This window comes from Tachyglossus aculeatus, chromosome 2 (assembly GCF_015852505.1).
Source record: "Tachyglossus aculeatus isolate mTacAcu1 chromosome 2, mTacAcu1.pri, whole genome shotgun sequence".
NCBI lineage: Eukaryota > Metazoa > Chordata > Mammalia > Monotremata > Tachyglossidae > Tachyglossus > Tachyglossus aculeatus.
Window position 1 is genome coordinate 2,272,850 of NC_052067.1, and position 15,287 is coordinate 2,288,136.

Consider the following 15,287-nt stretch of genomic DNA (forward strand, 5'->3'; position numbering starts at 1 on the left):
TTTACAGATGAGGTAACTGAGGCCCAGAGAAGTAAAGTAACTTGCCCAAGGTCACCCAGCTGACAAGTGGAGGAACCGGGATTATAACAATAATAATGGCATTTATTAAGCGCTTACTATGTGCAAAGCACTGGTCTAAGTGCTGGGGAGGTTACAAGTGATCAGGTTGTCCCATGGGGGGCTCACAGTCTTCATCCCCATTTCACAGATGAGGTAACTGAGGCACAGAGAAGTTAAGTGACTTGCCCAAAGTCACACAGCTGACAATTGGCGGAGCCAGGATTAGAACCCATGACCTCTGACTCCCAAGCCTGGGCTCTTTCCATGGAGCCACGCTGCTTCTTCTCTGCTGCTTCTCACAGGGCACACGCAGTCTAAGGGGGAGAGAGAACAGGCGATGAATCCCCATTTTACGGTTGAGGAAACTGAGGTCCAGAGAAGAGAAGTGACTTGCCCGAGGTCACAGAACAGACGAGTGGCGGAGCGGGATTAGAACACAGGTCCTTCTGACGCCCAAGCCTGGGCTCTAGCCAGTAGGCCTGACTGCTTCGAAAGTGTATTAAAGGGAAGGGAAAAGGCAGAATATAAACACGTGTATGGAAGGAGTGGGATGCAGGATTGCGATCAATCAATCAATCGCATTTATTGAGCGCTTCCTGTGTGCAGAGCACTGTACTGAGCCCACAATTGGGTAGGGACTGTCTCTATATGTTTCCAACTTGTAATTCCCAAGCGCTTAGTACAGTGCTCTGCACACAGTAAGTGCTCAATAAATACGATTGATTGATTGTCTTATGCCGTCGAGTCTTTTCCGACACCACGGACACCTCTCTCTTAGAACGCCCTGCTCTCCATCTGCCACCATTCCGGTAGTGGATCCACGGAGTTTTCCTGGGAAAAGTTCGGAAGTGGTTGATCACTGCCACCTTCCGCGCAGTCAACTCCAGTCTCTGCCCCCGACTCTTTCCCAGCACGGGGGAGTTTTGACTTGTAGCAGATGGCCTGCCCCTCGCTAGCCACTGCCCAAGCTGTCGTTCATTCATTCAATCGTATTTATTGAGCGCTTACTGTGTGCAGAGCACTGTACTAAGCGCTTGGGAAGTACAAGTAGGCAACATATAGAGACGGTCCCTACCCAACAACGGCCAACAATAACCCAGTAATGGTCACCACTACCTTGCCACCCCCGGCCAGTAATAATAATAATGATGGCATTTATTAATCACTTACGATGTACAAAGCACTGTTCTAAACGCTGAGGAGGTTACAAGGTGATCAGGTTGCCCCCCGGGGGGCTCACCATCTTAATCCTGTCTTAATCTTGTATATATGTTTGTACATATTTATTACTCTACTTGTTTATTTGTTTTATTTGTACCTATTTATTCTATTTATTTTATTTTGTTAATTTGTTTTGTTCTCTGTCTCCCCCTTCTAGACTGTGAGCCCACTGTTGGGTAGGGACCGTCTCTATATGTTGCTAACATTACTCTATTTATTTATTTGTTTTATTTGTACATATTTATTCTATTTATTTTACTTTGTTCATTTGCTTTGTTCTCTGTCTCCCCCTTCTAGACTGTGAGCCCACTGTTGGGTAAGGACCGTCTCTAGATGTTGCCAACATTATTAATTTCTTTGTTTTATTTGTACATATTTATTCTATTTATTTTGTTTTGTTAATTTGTTTTGTTCTCTGTCTCCCCCTTCTAGACTGTGAGCCCACTGTTGGGTAGGGACCATCTCTATATGTTACCAACATTACTCTATTTATTTATTTGTTTTATTTGTACATATTTATTCTATTTATTTTACTTTGTTCATTTGCTTTGTTCTCTGTCTCCCCCTTCTAGACTGTGAGCCCACTGTTGGGTAGGAACCGTCTCTATATGTTGCCAACATTACTCTATTAATTTATTTGTTTTATTTGTACATATTTATTCTATTTATTTTGTTTTGTTAATTTGTTTTGTTCTCTGTCTCCCCCTTCTAGACTGTGAGCCCACTGTTGGGTAAGGACCGTCTCTAGATGTTGCCAACATTATTCATTTCTTTGTTTTATTTGTACATATTTATCCTATTTATTTTACTTTGTTCATTTGTTTTGTTCTCTGTCTCCCCCTTCTAGACTGTGAGCCCACTGTTGGGTAGGGACCGTCTCTATATGTTGCCAACATTACTCTATTTATTTATTTGTTTTATTTGTACATATTTATTCTACTTATTTTACTTTGTTCATTTGTTTTGTTCTCTGTCTCCCCCTTCTAGACTGTGAGCCCACTGTTGGGTAGGGACCGTCTCTAGATGTTGCCAACATTACTCTATTTATTTATTTGTTTTATTTGTACATATTTATTCTATTTATTTTATTTTGTTAATTTGTTTTGTTCTCTGTCTCCCCCTTCTAGACTGTGAGCCCACTGTTGGGTAAGGACCGTCTCTAGATGTTGCCAACATTATTCATTTCTTTGTTTTATTTGTACATATTTATTCTATTTATTTTACTTTGTTCATTTGTTTTGTTCTCTGTCTCCCCCTTCTAGACTGTGAGCCCACTGTTGGGTAGGGACCGTCTCTATATGTTGCCAACATTAATCTATTTATTTATTTGTTTTATTTGTACATATTTATTCTATTTATTTCACTTGGTTCATTTGTTTTGTTCTCTGCTTCCCACTTCTAGACTGTGAGCCCACTGTTGGGTAGGGACCGTCTCTATATGTTACCAACATTACTCTATTTATTTATTTGTTTTATTTGTACATATTTATTCTATTTATTTTATGTTGTTAATATGTTTTGTTTTGTTGTCTGTCTCCCCCTTCTAGACTGCGAGCCCGCTGTTGGGTAGGGACCGTCTCTATGTGTTGCCGACTTGTACTTCCCAAGCGCTTAGTACAGTGCTCTGGACACAGTAAGCGCTCAATAAATACGATTGAATGAATGAACTTAGTACAGTGCTCTGCACACAGTAAGCGCTCAAGAAATACGATTGAATGAATGAATGAATGAATGAACGGGCTCACAGTCTAGAAGGGGGAGACACAACAAAACAAAACATGTGGTCAGGTGTCAAGTTGTCAGAATAAATAAAAGTAAAGCTAGATGCACATCGTTGACAAAATAAATAGAATAGTAAATATGTACAAGTAAAATAAATAGAGTAATAAATCCGTCCAAACATATATACAGGTGCTGTGGGGAGGGGAAGGAGGTAGGGCAGGGGGGATAGGGAGGGGGAGAGGAAAAAGGGGGCTGAGTGTGGGAAGGCCTCCTGGAGGAGGTGAGCTCTCAGTAGGGTTTTGAAGGGAGGAAGAGAGCGAGCTTGGCGGATGGGCAGAGGGATTGGGGGCATTCCAGGCCCGGGGGAGGACGGGGGCCGGGGGTCGACGGCGGGATGGGCAAGAACAAGGCCCGGTGAGGAGGTTAGTGGCAGCAGAGGAGCAGAGGGTGCGGGCTGGGCTGGAGAAGGAGAGAAGGGAGGTGAGGTAGGAGGGGGCGAGGCGATGAAGCACTTAACAAATACTATTATTATTATTATTATTATTATTATTAATGGCATTTATTAAGCATTTACTATGTGCAAAGCACTGTTCTAAGTACTGGGGGGGATAGAAGGTGATCAGGTTGTCCCACATGGGGCTCACAGTCTTCATCCCCATTTTCCCCATTAAGGCTGTGAGCCCCCCATGGGACAACTTGATCACCTTGTAACCTCCCCAGGGCTTAGAACAGTGCTTTGCACAAAGTAAGTGCTTAATAAATGCCATTATTATTATTATTTTTTTTATTATTATGTCCAGGTGGGGAACCCGCACCCTGTTTCTCCCAACATCCTGAGAGTGACAACCCAGTGTGGGAACATGCCCCAGGCGGGGGTAGGAAGGAAGGCTGACAGTCCTGTGTCAGTGGTGTTCTGCTCTGCTTCACCATGAATCCCTGCAATCCCTTGCAAGCTTGTTGTGGGCAGGGATAATAATAATAATAATAATAATGGTATTTGTTTAAGCGCTTATTAGGTGCCAAGCACTGTTCTAAGCACTGGGGCAGATCTACTGGGGCAGATTCATCCCCATTTTACAGATGAGGTAACTGAGGCCCAGAGAAGTGAAGTGACTTGCCCAAAGTCACATAGGTGACAATTGGCGGAGCAGGGATTTGAACCCATGACCTCTGACTCCAAAGCCCGTGCTCTTTCCATTGAGCCACGCTGCTTCTCCAAGTGGCAGAGCCAGGATTAGAACCCACATCCTCCGTCTCCCAAGCCCGTTCTCTTGCCCTTAGGTCACGCTCCTTCTCTGTATCATTTATACTGCTCTACCGTACTCTTCCAAGCACTTACTACAGTGCTCTGCACTCAGTAAGTGCTCAATAAATACGATTGACTTTTTTAATGATGTTTGTTAAGCACTTACTATGTGCAAAGCACTGTTCTAAGCGCTGGGGGAGTTAAAAGGTGATCAGGTTGTCCCACGTGGGGCTCACAGTCTTAATCCCCATTTTACGGATGAGGGAACCGAGGCACAGAAAAGTGAAGCGACTTGCTCACGGTCACTCAGCAGACAAGTGGAAGAGGCAGAACTAGAACTCAGGTCCTTCTGACTGGGCTCTATCCACTAGGCCACACTGCTTCTCAGCCTTTCCTGCCTTGGTCGTTCATTCTGGTCCTGATTGAGCACTTATTAGGTGCCAAGCACTGTGCTAAGCACAGGGGTGGATATGCAGCAGCTCACAGTGGAAAAGGGAGGTGCCACTTGTCTGCTGGCTGATCTTGGGCAAGTCCCTTCCCTTCTCTGTGCCTCAGTTGCCTCATCTGTAAAATGGAGATTAAGACTGAAGTCCCCATGTGGGCCAGGGACTGTGTCCAATCTGATTACTTCGTTTCTACCCCAGTACTTAGAACAGTGCCTGGCTCATAGTAAGCACTTAACAATTACCATAAAAAACCCCAAACAGGCAAGTGTCCCCATTTCACAGATGAGAAAACTAAGGCCGGAGACCTTGAGTGACATCTCTAAGGTCACACAGCAGCTTAGAGGCAGAGCTGGGTCTAGAGAAGACCAGCGTAGCTTAGTAGAAAGAGCTGGACTTGGGAATCAGAGGACTTGGGTTCTAATCCCGGCTCCGCCACTTGTCAGCTGCATGGCTTTGGGCAAGTCCCTTCCCTTATCTGTGCCTCAGTTCCCTCATCTGTAAAATGGAGATTAAGACTGAGATCCCCATGTGGGCCAGGGGCTGTGTGCAACCTGATTACATCGTATCTACCCTAGAACTTAGAACAGTGCCTGGCTTATAGTAAGCGCTTAACAATTATCGTAAAAAACCCAAACAGGCAAGTGTCCCCATTTTACAGATGAGAAAACCAAGTCCGGAGACCTTGAGTGACGTCTCTAAGATCACACAGCAGCTTAGAGGCAGAGCTGGGTCTAGAGAAGACCAGCGTAGCTTAGTGGAAAGAGCCCAGACTTGGGAATCAGAGGACTTGAGGTCTAATCCCGGCTCCGCCGCTTGTCAGCTGTGTGGCTTTGGGCAAATCACTTCACTTCTCTGGGCCTCAGTTCCCTCATCTGGAAAATGGGGATGAAGACTGTGAGCTCCGCGTGGGACTTTTAGACTGTGAACCCACTGTTGGGTAGGGACCGTCTCTACATGTTGCCAACTTGTACTTCCCAAGCGCTTAGTGCAGCGCTCTGCACACAGTAAGCTCTCAATAAGTACGATTGATTGATTGATTGACAAACTGATGACCCTGTATATACCCCCTTCTAGACTGTGAGCCCACTGTTGGGTAGGGACCGCCTCTATGTGTTGCCAACTTGTACTTCCCAAGCGCTTAGTGCAGTGCTCTGCACACAGTAAGCACTCAATGAATGAATGAATGAATGAATGAATGGATACCCCAGAGCTGGAGAACAGTGCTTGGTGCATAGTAAGTGCTTAACAAATACTGTCATTATTATTATTATTATTATTACTATAATAATAGTTATACTATTACTATATTACTATATAATATATATTATATATATGCTACTAGTATACTACTATACTACTACTACTACTACTACTACTACTATACTACTAGTAATATATTACTATATTACTATACTATATTACTGTCTCAGCTTCCAGCCCAGTCTCTTTCCACTCAGCCACGCTACTTCCATGGCCCCCACCTCAGACGGGGGAAGCCCCTCACCCTTCTTTCTGCCCTGGAGGTTTTCGGGCCTTAGTCCACCCCGGGCCCGTGGCTTGATGACGGACAGCTTGTCAGGAAGCCGTCATTCCTGGCGGTGGATTTGGGCTAATTTGCCCCCCACTTATCCCCCCGCCCCCCACCAGACACACACATACGCACACCCCCCGCCAACACACGCCCGGCTGGCAGGGTCTGTTTTCTCTGCTGATCTCCTTGTCTCTGCTTTCCAAGCCCAGGGCTTCTGAAATGTTCTGTTTAACGTCTTTCACTTCGAATAAAGGCTACACAGCCCATGCCCCCGGACCCCCAGCCCAGCCCGGCCCCCCGCCCCCGTATCCGGCATCAGAGAAACCTTGTCTTCCCCAGGGCCGGGCCGGGCCTGGGCGGTGGCGTTGGGTCTTTGAGACGATCCAGGTGATGTTTTCCTCTTCGGTGGACTCCCTCTGCCGTCATTTATTCTTTCAATCGTATTTATTGAGCGCCCACCGTGTGCGGAGCACTGGGCTAAGCGCTTGGGAGAGGACAATGAAACGGTTAACAGACACATTCCCTGCCCACAAAGTTGCATTCATTCAGTGGAACAAGAAACATTGGGGATTGAGACTGTGAGCCCCACGGGCGACAATCTGATGACTTATATATATATATATATATATATATATGTTTGTACATATTTATTACTCTATTTATTTATTCATTTATTTATTCTACTTGTACATATCTATCCTATTTATTTTATTTTGTTAGTATGTTTGGTTTCATTCTCTGTCTCCCCTTTTTAGACCGTGAGCCCACTGTTGGGTAGGGACTGTCTCTATATGTTGCCAACTTGTACTTCCCAAGCGCTTAGTACAGTGCTCCGCACGTAGTAAGCGCTCAATCAATCAATCAATCAATCAATCGTATTTATTGAGCACTTACTATGTGCAGAGCACTGTACTAAGCGCTTGGGAAGTACAAATTGGCAACACATAGAGACAGTCCCTACCCAACAGTGGGCTCACAGTCTAAAATACAACTGATTGATTGATTGATTGACTTTGTATCTACCTCAGCGCTTAGAACAGTGCTTGGCACATAGTAAGCGCTTAACAAATATCATCATCATTATTATTATTATTATTAAGAAACAGAAACATCACTGCTGACGCTGCCCACCCTGGACCCCCGAGCCCGTACACACATGCACACGTACGCACAATGTACACACACCCACACACCCCCACACCTGCATGCTTATACACCCCCACCAATATCAGTCAACCATATTTATTGAGCACTTACTGTGCGCAGAGCACTGTACTAAGCGCTTGGGAGGACAACAGAACAATAAACAGAAACGTTCCCTGCCCACAAAGAGCTGACAGTCTAGAGAGGGAGACAGGCATTAATAGAAATAAATAATAATGATAATAATTTTGGTGTTTGTTAAGTCATCATCATCATCAATCGTATTTATTGAGCGCTTACTATGTGCAGAGCACTGTACTAAGCGCTTGGGAAGTACAAATTGGCAACATATAGAGACAGTCCCTACCCAACAGTGGGCTCACAGTCTAAAAGGGGGAGACAGAGAACAAAACCAAACATACTAACAAAATAAAATAAATAGAATAGATATTAATACAAATAGATAAAACAATAAATTACAGATAGATACAGAGGTGCTGTGGGGAGTCATTCAGTCAATCGTATTTATTGAGCGCTTACTGTGTGCAGGGCACTGTACTAAACGCTTGGGAAGCGCTTACTATATGTCAACCACTAAGTGCTGGGGGAGATACAAGGTAATCAGGTTGTCCCACTTGGGGCTCACAGTCTAAATCCCCATTTTGTAGATGAGGGAACCGAGGCACAGAGAAGTGAAGTGACTTGCCCAAAGTCACCCAGCTGATAAGTGGTAGAGCCGGGATTAGAACCCACAACCTCTGACTCCCAAGCCCGGGCTCTTTCCATTGAGTCATGGGCTCAAATCCCAGCTCCATCACATGTCTGCTGTGTGACCCTGAGCAAGTCACTTAACTTCTCTGAGCCTCAGTGTCCTCATCTGTAAAATGGGGATGAAGACTGTGAGCCCCACATGGGACAACCTGATCACCTTGTATCCCCCCAGCGCTTAGAAAGTGCTTCGCACATAGTAAGCGCTTAACAAATGCCATTAGTATTATTAATATTATTATTATTAAATAGGGCTTAAGCCCAAAGATGTGCACACACATCAACCTGCAGGCATCCCTCCCTCCCTATTGTCTCCCTCTCTAGACTGTCAGCTCTTTGTGGGCAGGGAACGTTTCTGTTTATTGTTCTATTGTCCTCCCAAGCGCTTAGTACACTGCTCTGCACACAGTAAGCGCTCAATAAATGCGATTGAATGAATGGATGAAATGAATTACTGTACACATGCACACGATAGAATAATAATAGTGATATTTGTTAAGCGCTTACTATGTGCCGCGCACTGTTCTAAGCGCTGGGGTAGATACAAGGTAATCAGGTTGTCCCACATGGGGCTCACAGTCTTAATCCCCATTTTACAGATGAGGGAATTGAGGCACAGAGAAGTTAAGTGACTTGCCCAAGGTCACACAGCAGACAAGTTTAAGTGCTCACTATGTGACAAGCGCTGCTCGAAGCGCTGCTGTAGATACAAGGTAGTGAGGTTGGACACAGTCCCTGTCCCACATGGGGCTCACACTCTTAATCCCTATTTTCCAGATAACTGAGGCTCAGAGAAGTGAAGCAGCGTGGCTCAGTGGGAAAGAGCCCGGGTTTTGGAGTCAGAGGTCATGGGTTCAAATCCCGGCCCCGCCACTTGTCAGCTGTGTGACTTTGGGCAAGTCACTTCACTTCTCTGGGCCTCAGTTCCCTCGTCTGTAAAATGGGGATGAAGACTGTGAGCCCCACGTGGGATAACCTCATCACTTTGTATCCCCCCAGCGCTTAGAACAGTGCTTTGCACATAGTAAGCGCTTAATAAATGCCATCATCATCATCAGAGGAGTGAAGTGACTTGCCCAAGGTCACACAGCAGAGACAAGTGGCCGAGCCAGGATTAGAACCCACGTCCTCCGACTCCCAAGCCTGGGCTCTTGCCACAGGGAAGCAACATAGCTCAATGGAAAGAGCCTGGGCTTGAGAGTCAGAGGTCGTGGGTTCTAATCCCACCTCTGCCGCTTGTCTGCTGTGTGACTTTGGGCAAGTCACTTCACTTCTCTCTGCCTCAGTTCCCTCATCTGTAAACTGGGGATGAAGACGGTGAGCCCGCCGTGGGACAACCTGATCACCGTGTATCCTCCCCAGAGCTTAGAACAATGCTTTGCACATAGTAAGTGCTTACTGTCAGCTCGCCGTTGGGTAGGGACGTGGCACATAGTAAGCGCTTAACAAATATCACTATTATTATTCTATCGTGTGCAGGTGTGCATTTCTGTACAGTAATTCATTTCATCCATTCTTTCAATCGTATTTATTGAGCGCTTACTGTGTGCAGAGCACTGTACTAAGCGCTTGGGAAGTACAAAGTTGGCAACATAGAGAGACGGTCCCTACCCAACAGCAGGCTCCCAGTCTATATGTTGCCAACTTGTACTTCCCAAGCGCTTAGTACAGTGCTCTGCACACAGTAAGCGCTCAATAAATACGATTGAATGAATGAATGAATGAACAAATTCCATTATTACTATTATTATTATTACTAGGCCACGCTGCTTTCCTATGTACACGTACACCCCTGCATTCGCACCCCCCAACACACAAGCACACACACACACACAACACACACACACAAACATACCCAGAGTCTCAGGCTTGGACCCCCACCCCCAGATCATGTATAAACATTCCCAGATGGCCAATGTGGAGAGGAGGAGGAGGAGGAGAAGCACCTTGGAAAACGCCCTGGGCTGTTCGGGGGCTGGGCCTTCTCTTTATCCCCACACAAGGGGGGACCTAGGGAGCAGACAGGAGAAGGAGGAGGAGGAGGAGGGAGAGGAGGGAGAGGAGGAGGTGGGGAGAAGGGAGGAAGGAGGGAATAATAATAATAATGATTACGGTATTTAGTAACTGCTTACTATGTGCCAGGCACTGTACTAAGTGCTGAGGGAAGGAGTGGAAGGAAGGAGGGAGACAGGGAGAGGGAGAAGATGGGAAGAAGGAAGGAGGAGGAGGAGGAGGAGGAGGAGGAGGAGGAGGAGGAGGAAGTGGAGGTGGGGAGAAGGGAGGAGGGAGAGAATAATAATAATAATAATAATGGTATTTATTAAGTGCTATGTGCCAGGCTCTATACTAAGTGCTGAGGGAAGGAGTGGAAGGAGGGAGGGAGGCAGGGAGAGGGAGAAGATGGGAAGAAGGGAGGAGGAGGAGGAGGAGGAAGAAGAGAAGGAGGAGGAGGAAGAAGAGGAGAAGGAGGAGGAGGAAGTGGAGGTGGGGAGAAGGGAGGAAGGAGAGAATAATAATAATAATAATAATTATGGTATTTACTAAGTGCTTACTATGTGCCAGGCTCTGTACTAAGTGCTGAGGGAAGGAGTGGAAGGAGGGAGGGAGGCAGGGAGAGGGAGAAGATGGGAAGAAGGGAGGAGGAGGAGGAAGAAGAGGAGGAGGAAGAAGAGGAGGAGGAGGAGGAGGAGGAGAAGGGGGAGGAGGAAGGGGAGGTGGGGCGAAAGGAGGAGGGAGAGAATAATAATAATTATGGTATTTATTAAGTGCTTACTGTGTGCCAGGCTCTGTACTAGGTGCTGAGGGAAGGAGTGGAAGGAGGGAGGGAGGCAGGGAGAGGGAGAAGATGGGAAGAAGGAAGGAGGAGGAGGAGGAAGAAGAGGAGGAGGAGGAGAAGGAGGAGGAGGAAGTGGAGGTGGGGAGAAGGGAGGAGGGAGAGAATAATAATAATTATGGTATTCATTAAGTGCTTACTATGTGCCAGGCACTATACTAGGTGCTGAGGGAGGGAGTGGAAGGAGGGAGGGAGGCAGGGAGAGGGAGAAGATGGGAAGAAGGGAGGAGGAGGAGAAAGAAGAGGAGGATGAGGAGGAAGAGGAGGAGAAGGAGGAGGAGGACGTGGAGGTGGGGAGAAGGGAGGAGGGAGAGAATAATAATAATTATGGTATTCATTAAGTGCTTACTATGTGCCAGGCCACACTGTACTAGGTGCTGAGGGAGGGAGTGGAAGAAGGGAGAGAGGCAGGGAGAGGGAGAAGATAGGAAGAAGGGAGGAGGAGGAGGAGGAAGAGGAGGAGGAGGAGTAGGAAGTGGAGGTGGGGAGAAAGGAGGAGGGGGGAATAATAATAATAATTATGGTACTTATTAAGCACTTACTATGTGCCAGGCTCTGTATTTATTATTCCAGCGCTTAGAACAGTGCTTTGCACATAGTAAGCGCTTAATAAATGCCATCATTATTATTATTAAGTGCTGAGGGAGGGAGTGGAAGGAGGCAGGGAGGCAGGGAGAGGTAGAAGATGGGAAGAAGGGAGGAGGAGAAGGAAGAGTTGGGGCAAGGAGAGGAAGAGGAGGATGAGGAGGAAGAGGAGGAAGATGAGGAGGGGGAGGGGGAGGAAGTGGAGGTGGGGAGAAGGGAGGAGGGAGAGAATAATAATAATTATGGTATTTATTAAGTGCTTACTATGTGCCAGGCTCTGTACTAAGTGCTGAGGGAGGGAGTGGGAGAAGGGAGGGAGGCAGGGAGAGGGAGAAGATGGGAAGGAGGAAGGAGGAGGAGGAGGAAGAAGAAGAGGAGGAGGAGGAGGAGGAAGTGGAGGTGGGGAGAAGGGAGGAGGGAGGGAATAATAATGATAATTATGGTATTCATTAAGTGTTTACTATGTGCCAGGCTCTGTATTAAGTGTGCTGAGGGAAGGAGGCAGGGAGAGGGAGAAGATGGGAAGAAGGGAGGAAGAGGAGAAGGAGGAGGAGGAAGAGTTGGGGGAAGAGGAGGATGAGGAGGAAGAGGAGGAAGATGAGGAGGAGCGGGAGGAGGAGGGGAGAAGGGAGGAGGGAAGGAAGGAAAGGAAGGAGGGAGGGAGGCAGGGAGGAGGTATAGCCAGGAAGACGGGAGGCGGAGGAGGAGGAGGAGGAAACTTGAGGGAAGAAGAGAAGGCCTCTAAGACTTCTGTGCTGCTTCATTCCTTCAACCATATTTATTGAGAGCTTACTGTGTGCAGAGTACTGTACTAAGCTCTTGAAGGAGGACAACAGAACAGTAATCAGGCACATTCCCTACCCTTGCACTTCTGAGTTGGCCTGCCCTTGTCTGACTTCTATTTGCAAGCGCTTAGTACAGTGCTCTGCACATAGTAAGCGCTCAATAAATATGATTGATTGATTTGGCCAAGAGAGAGCTGCTTCCTGGAGGGGTTCGGGTCCTCTCAGCAGCACAGAGAGCCACAGAGATGGCGCTTATGGGGATCCATCAAACAATTGGTCAATCGGATTTATTGAGCACCTACTATGGGCAAAACACCATACTAAGCGCTTGGGAGAGGACAATACACTAATAAACGGACACATTCCCGGCCCACAACCAGCTCACAGTCTTTCCTGCAGGGCTTCGGGTTCTCACACAGACGATGCTGTTCGGAGGGAATATTAATCAATCAATCAATCAATCGTATTTATTGAGTGCTTACTGTGTGCAGAGCACTGTACTAAGCGCTTGGGAAGTACAAACTGGCTACATATAATCCCTGACCTGGAAGAACTGGCAGTGTACTGTGTGCAGAGCACTGTTCTGAACGCTTGGGAGAGGATACTAGAGCTAGTAGACGCGATCTTTGCCCTCAAGGAGCTTACCGTCTACTGTGTGCAGAGCGCTGTACTGAACGCTTGGGAGAGGTCAATAGAGTTGGTAGATACGCTCCGACAATCAATCGTATTTATTGAGCAGTTACTATTGCTTGGGAGAGGACAACAGAGCAGCATGGTCGTGGGTTCTAATCCCGGCTCTGCCACTTGTCTGCTGTGTGACCTTGGGCAAGTCACTTCACTTCTCTGGGCCTCAGTGACCACATCTGTAAAACGGGGATTAAGACTGTGTGTCCCATGGGGGACAGGGACTGTGTCCAATCTCATTTGCCTGTATCTACCCCAGCGCTTATAGTGAGCGCTTAACAAAGACCATCATTATTAATGGTATTAATTACATCTATTATTATTATTAGATGTAATCCCAGCTGTGGAGGGATTTTTCATTCATTCATTCATTCAATGAATGAATTCATTCTTCTAGAGTGTGAGCCCATTGTTGGGTAGGGACCGTCCCTATATGTTGCCAACTTGTACTTCCCAAGCGCTTAGTACAGTGCTCTGCACACAGTAAGCACTCAATAAATACGATTGAATGAATGAATTCAATCGTATTTATTGAGTGCCTACTGTGTGCAGCTGTCATTGGGTAGGGACCGTCTCTATACATTGCTGATTTGTACTTCCCAAGTGCTCAGTACAGTGCTCTGCACACAGTAAGCACTCAATAAATACGATTGAATGAATGAATGAATTCAATCAATCGTATTTATTGAGTGCCTACTGTGTGCAGTTGTCATTGGGTAGGGACCGTCTCTATACATTGCTGATTTGTACTTGCCAAGCGCTCAGTACAGTGCTCTGCACACAGTAAGCGCTCAATAAATGCGATTGAATGAATGAATGAATTCAATCGGTCGTATTTATTGAATGCCTACTGTGTACAGTTGTCGTTGGGTAGGGACCGTCTCTATAGTTGCCGATTTGTACTTCCCAAGCACTCAGTACAGTGCTCTGTACACAGTAAGCACTCAATAAATACGATAGAGTGAATGAATGAATGAATTCAATCAGTCGTATTTATTGAGTGCCTACTGTGCGCAGTTGTTGTTGGGTAGGGACCGTCTCTATACGTTGCCAATTTGTACTTCCCAAGCACTCAGTACAGTGCTCTGCGTACAGTAAGTGCTCAATAAATATGATTGAATGAATGAATGAATTCAATCAATCGTATTTATTGAGTGCCTACTGTGTGCAGTTGTCGTTGGGTAGGGACCGTCTCTATACATTGCTGACTTGTACTTCCCAAGCGCTCAGTACAGTGCTCTGCACACAGTAAGCACTCAATAAATATGATTGAATGAATGAATGAATTCAATCAGTTGTATTTATTGAGTGCCTACTGTGTGCAGTTGTCGTTGGGTAGGGACCGGCTCTATACGTTGCCGATTTGTAGTTGCCAAGCGCTCAGTACAGTGCTCTGCACACAGTAAGCGCTCAATAAATACGATTGAATGAATGAATGAATTCAATCAGTCATATTTATTGAGTGCCTACTGTGTGCAGTTGTCGTTGGGTAGGGACCGGCTCCATACGTTGCCGATTTGTACTTCCCAAGCGCTCAGTACAGTGCTCTGCACACAGTAAGCACTCAATAAATACGATTGAATGAATTCAATCAGCCGTATTTATTGAGTGCCTACTGTGTGAACTTGTCGTTGGGTAGGGACCAGCTCTGTACGTTGCCGATTTGTACTTGCCAAGCGCTCAGTACAGTGCTCTGCGCACAGTAAGCGCTCAAGCAATACGATTGAATGAATGAATGGATTAATTAATTAGAACGCATGACCTCTGACTCTTTCCACTAGGCCTCGCTGCCTCTCCATTCATTCAATCGTATTTATTGAGCACTTACTGTGTGCAGAGCACTGTACTAAGCGCTTGGGAAGTCCAAGTCGGCAGCATAATCCTCAGCAGAGCCGGGATTAGAACCCACGTCATCATCATCATCATCAATCGTATTTATTGAGCGCTTACTATGTGCAGAGCACTGTACTAAGCGCTTGGGAAGTACAAATTGGCAACATATAGAGACGGTCCCTACCCAACAGTCGGCTCACATCCTCGGACTCTAGGCCGAGCCGCGTGCAAACTCGTGCCACCTGGGTTTACTTGCCGCCTCTCTGATTTCCACAGTAGCAGAGCCTGGAATCATCCAGGGACGGCATTCCCTGAGATTTGGGAAGCACCCCCCTTCCCGCCCCCGGCCACATCCCCTCCTCGCCAAGGCTGCATCCAGGGCGGGACGCTGACACTGTGCAGGCCTTCTGGCAACAGGAACAAGAATAAC